At 40.2% G+C, this 5,613-nt stretch overlaps 1 long non-coding RNA gene across 1 annotated transcript; it reads right to left on the bottom strand.

Moving 5' to 3' along the window:
* Nucleotides 1-792: 792 nt before the first annotated feature.
* LOC112898442 lies at nucleotides 793-2,136 on the bottom strand. Its single transcript, XR_003229830.1, has 3 exons — nucleotides 1,741-2,136; nucleotides 1,578-1,659; nucleotides 793-1,480 (listed from the first exon to the last, which is right to left on the bottom strand). It is a non-coding gene; the product is annotated as an uncharacterized LOC112898442 (long non-coding RNA).
* Between the last annotated feature and the right edge of the window lie 3,477 nt (nucleotides 2,137-5,613).

Below are 5,613 nucleotides of genomic sequence, written 5' to 3'. Positions count from 1 at the left end.
ATGAGCCGAATATTATTTAGCACGTACGGTGGAGCTCCACCTGAGCTCTAGCGAGCATTCTGCCAGCAAAATTACTCTGTTTTCATGTGTGGTAGTAAAAATCGAATCCAACCTATATCGCGCATCCATTTTAAGGCCCTTTTGACTTGCTGGTGCCACCAGATATTTTGGGCGTGTCCCACACGATTGGATTGACGTTGCATGCAGAGCTCCGGCGAGCGCTTGTGGCCGTAAAAACGCATTGGATTGATGCAGCGACTGTAAAAATCATTTGCAAATATAAAAGAAGTAATACCCTCATGGTTGCATGATTCGCAAGTTATGAACTACTATAAAGCACAAAAATATTACTCTATGTTATGAAACATACTACTCTACGGTCAACGAGATGATTGTACTTGTCAGTTTTCTCCGGCAACCGCAAATTGTCTTGATCCAGGAGAATATTTTGCTTTAGATGAGTAATTTTGTATTAGCATGGGAGGAGTGAACTTGCATATAAGATGAGGGTAATTTGTTTTTTAGTTAGGAGTAATTTTTATATATTGATGAACAGCCCAGCCTCCCGCTGTTGAACAGCATAGTTGTAATAAGATAGTTTGGGATAATTGAAGCATAACAAGTAGTAATTATTTGATGCACGCAACCATAACAATTAAACTGAAGGTCTTAAAAAATATTTTTTTATTTATAGATGGACCATGCAAGTACTATACTCAGTGTAACAGTGATTTGTCATTGATTTTAAAGGAAATCATTGTTGTCTTTCTCTGTTCCTCGACTCCAGCTACAATGCCAAACTTCAAATTTGGTATCTTGAAGCCCAAATATCCATTCTATGAAGTACAACAAATTGATTAGTTTAATTAATCATCATACCAGCTTCAGTAGCGCGTAGCTTACAAGAACAAGAAAAAACATGGCTAATGACTTGTAGAATTATTTACACCATAATGACTTGTAGAATTATTTTCACCATAGTATGATTTCACATGGACTGCTGAAGTGGTCGTGTTGTTGTGTGGCAGCATGACCTCATAGTCGTATGATTCACAAGTTACGAACAACTATAAAGCGCAAAAAATACTACTTTGTGTTACGAAAAATACTACTCATAATTATGAAATACTTCTCCAAATTGTGGAAAATACTACTTGAGTAAGGAAAATAATACTACTCTAATTTATGAAACAATACTACTCAGAAGTGTGAAAATACTACTTGAATATGAACAGAATACTACTCTGAATTATGAAAAATACTACTCTAGCATGCATCTGCGTTGCAACATGGAAGCACAGTGATAATTTTTTATGCTCTGAAAATTACTATTACATTATTGCTTGTACTACTACTATTCTGGATATTACCCAAATTGATGTAGCCATTGGGAGAAAATAATCTTTTGCATCTTTATGAAGGCATCGCTTCTGCCTTCCAAATCCCATAAGAAAGTGGATCAATCAGAGTAGAGTTGAATCTGCAAAAGTTACAACCTCGAGTTGGATTGAAAGAACGTAAGCTATTCAGGGGTTTTTGTGCAAAAGGTGCAAGACAAGAAAGAATAGAGTTATTACACGTTTCTTCAGGGGCTTCGATGCAAAAACAACTCGGGAGGTCGGCTCCCATGGCAGGTGGCAGCACTGGTCAGCCCAATCGCTGGCAATTTGGTGAGCGTGAGGCATCAGTGAGTGAGAGAATCGAGAAGGGATGGCGAGGGGATCTTGGGGAGGGGCTCACCGTCGTCAGAGGTGCTCGGGGTGGATCGAATTTTGTCGGCGTGCGGCCGCGGGTGCTGCTGTCTGAGGGCGGCGATGGTCCGGCGCCTGGACGACGTCGAGGAGGGGTGGAGGAGGTATGGCTCGTCGAAGGGAAGCTCGTGGTGGCATTTGATTTGCCCAGAGGGTAACAAATGCGATGAACGGACGACCGGTAGTGGAGCTCGGTCTTCGGCGAGCTCCTGGCAGTGGTGCTGCATGCGACGGCGAGGGAGGCGATGGAGGCGGTGTAGATGTGGCAGTTGGGGATCGATGCTCTGCACCTATCGGCGCGGGATTAAGGCGCCTAGTGTGGCACCCATGCGACGGCCAGCGGCGACGTGTCACCCTCGGACCTAGGAGGAAGAAGGCGCTGGAGGGCTGGGTTAGGCCTCATGGCCTCGCCTCGGGTGGCTGAATATATGACATGAACTTATTACATTGTATTTATTGTTCTGCAAGCTTGAGTAGCGGAAGTAAATATGAGGAGGTTTTTACTGTTTCATGATTTCACTTTCACTGTTTGCTTTTAATTGCGTTGAATGCGGCACGAGCTGGTGAGGGTAGTAAATATCGGACGGAGTGAATTATAATTTTTCTTCGTCGGAGTTGGGCGGCGCCACCGACGTGTTGAATTGTATTCACCACAAAGGGTACCAAATAGACAATAGAGGTGTGTGTGTGTATATATATAGGGTTTCAAATTTTACAGTGTACTCATATTTGACATGTATAGTAGGTGGCAGCACACAATTTAATGCAAAGGAAATACACACAAGTGACATCGTAACCTACCAAGCAATAAAATAACGACTACCGTACGACATAACGCTTGGACAACTACCGTGTACCACTACATATACCTGATCCCTAACCATCAGTGGCGGAGGACGCGGCAAAATCAAGGTATGGCTCAACTTATGGTTGAGTGCTACGGTAGAAATTTGACACCGCAACATATAGCAAATGATATCATGAAAGTCGAAACATGTACAACAAAAATAGAAAATACCTTATCATTAGTCATCATGATCACCATACATTGAGACTTGAGAGCCAAATATCATATATAGATTAAAACCTGAGAAAAAATAAAAAAACTTAATAATGACATATTTGAGTAAAGAATGTTAAACAAGTGAAATAAGAATGTACCTCTAGTTACGTCTAGGTCTAGGAGACCTAGGCAATTGCATTTGTCTAGTTTTCTTATTTTGAAATGCCTTTTTAATTTGTTTAAGATCAAGTCCTTTGAATATTTCTCTTTCTATGTAACACACCATCAAGTCATTCAACCATCCATCGGCCATCTTGTTACGCAATTCAGTCTTAATAATTTTCATAGCCGAGAAGGCCCTTTCAACTGTTGCGGTTGCCACTGGTAATAACAATGCCAACTCAATGAGACGATAGACCAATGGAAACACAATATGTCTCTCAAGTTGAACCATTGTTTTTGATAGACTCGCAAGATCATGACAAGTCTTGAATTCTTCAACTCTTCGCACATGAATAATGAAAGTTTTTAGTTGATCTTTTATAATCTTGCGGTCATCAAAAGAGAAATCCTCATGATAGATATCTGCAATCCGAGCAAGCTTCTCCACATCAAACTTAGAGAATGAATTTCTTGGATCAAGGCAAGCAAAACACACAAGCAACTCTGAAGATAGCTCATTAAAGCGATGATCAAACTCTGTGGTGATAGAATCTATAGCAGCATAGAAGGTATCCACACGATAAAAATATTCTTGAGTGATATTATTTCTCCCACCTTTCCTTGATCGGTCAAACCGTGGCACAGCATCACACATATTTGGTATTGGGATATCATTTGCAAGGCAAAATGCTTTGGTTTCTTCCAACAATGGCTCCCAACCCTCATTTCTCAAATTAATCAAACGTGTTCTCACATCCACAACCAACGACATAGCTTGGACAACATTTTGATCCTTCCTCTGCAAGAGAAGAGAGAGCTCATTTGTGATACGGAGGATTTGCAACATCATCTTCATCATAAACACAAAGCTGAAACACTCCATTTTTCCAACAAAGCCACCTGCACCAGATGGATTGCGCTCATCTTGATGCACAATTTCTAAGACTTCTATTACTGAATCCCACATTGATTCAATACGAAGCAAAGTCTTATAATGAGATCCCCATCTTGTATCTCCGGGTCTTGATAATGTTGTTGCTTGTTGTTGGCCTCTCCCTGATGAAATTTCTCCACTCTCCAACTTAGATAAAAGATTCAAGCGATGCTTATGCAACAATAAATCCTTCCTTTTGCAAGAAGCACTAGTGCTATTCACAATCAATGTTACATACTCAAAGAAATCCTCAAGTGATGAGCAACATTTTGAGACAGCAACAACTACCAATTGCAATTGATGAGCAAAGCAATGGATATAGAAAGCATATGGGTTCTCATCTCGAATTAATTTTTGAAGACCATTAAATTCACCTCTCATATTAGAAGCACCATCATACCCCTGCCCTCGAAGTTTTGCAACAACTAATCCATGATCACTTAACATCTCAACTAATGCTTTCTTCAATGACTCTGATGTTGTGTCCTTCACATGCTTGATACCCAAAAATCTTTCTATTACTTCTCCTTTTTTGTTGACAAATCTCACAACTATAGCCATTTGTTCTTTGACTGATATATCACGGGATTCATCAACAAGAACGGAGAAGAGACAATCCCCCATTTCTTCTTTTATTGCCTGTGTGACTGCTTCAGCACAACAGTTTGCAAGTTCTTTTTGAATCGTTCCGGAAGTCATTTTGGCATTTTTCGGACACAACTCATCAAAAGCTTTTCTAACCTCCTCATTTCTTTGTTTGTACCAATCAAGAAATTCTAAAAAATTGCCCTTATTTAAGGAAGTGCTAGTCTCATCATGCCCCCGAAATGGTTCACCTTGCAATGCAAGATAACTTACAATACCTAAGGAAGTTTCCAACCGGGTCTCATATTTGACCAATGCATCTTGACTGTAACTTGACATTCTATGACTTATACTTGACCTTTGGTTACGAAAATCATGGAATGGTGTTGTTGCAATATTATGTATGCTATTTGGCCCACCAACATGTTTTGGAAATGCCGTGTATACATTCCTCCACTTTGAGAAGCCAACTTTTGTAAATGCATCGTGACAAAACTTCTCCTCCATCCGATCATGTTTGAAAAGATAACAATAAAAGCAATAAGCCTTATTCTTCTCCAAACTATATTCCAACCAACTATAATTTCTAAACCAATGTTTTTGAAAACTCCTCTTATCATGTGACTATGGAAATATATGACCAATTGGTTGAGTCGGACCTTTAGCTATGAAAGCTCTTCTAACTTCATCTCTAATATTAGGTGCAAAACGATCAATCGGAATACGAAGTCCTGGATCAGAAATAATGTGATCCGGGTTGAATTCAGTTATACCTTCCACTTCTTCACCATTAATTTCTTCATCATTGCCTTGATCATGTGCATTTTCTTCGACATTATCCTCTTCAACATCAACATGTACATCCTCTTCAACTTGTGCAAGTGGAGGAGCAATATTTTCTTCCACTTCTTCAGATTCGTGATAAACACCACTACCATGAGTGCTTGGTCCACTAGCATGGGTGCTTGGTCCACCTTGACTACTGGAAGTAAAATAGCTGTAAATCCCTATAATCAAACAACAATATGTATTAGACATTACAGCAAATCCGAAATCAAACTCATGGAATCAACAATTGCTGTCAAATGGCAAATATACCTCTGGTTCTTTGCCCAATTCCCCTCCCCCTACCCCTCCCCCTCCCCCTCCCCCTCCCCTGATTCTGGTTGTTTCCGGAC

Source organism: Panicum hallii, chromosome 6 (genome assembly GCF_002211085.1).
Source record: "Panicum hallii strain FIL2 chromosome 6, PHallii_v3.1, whole genome shotgun sequence".
Classification (NCBI taxonomy): Eukaryota; Viridiplantae; Streptophyta; class Magnoliopsida; order Poales; family Poaceae; genus Panicum; species Panicum hallii.
The sequence above is the reverse complement of the archived record's forward strand: the minus strand, read 5'-3'. Positions and strand labels throughout refer to the sequence as shown.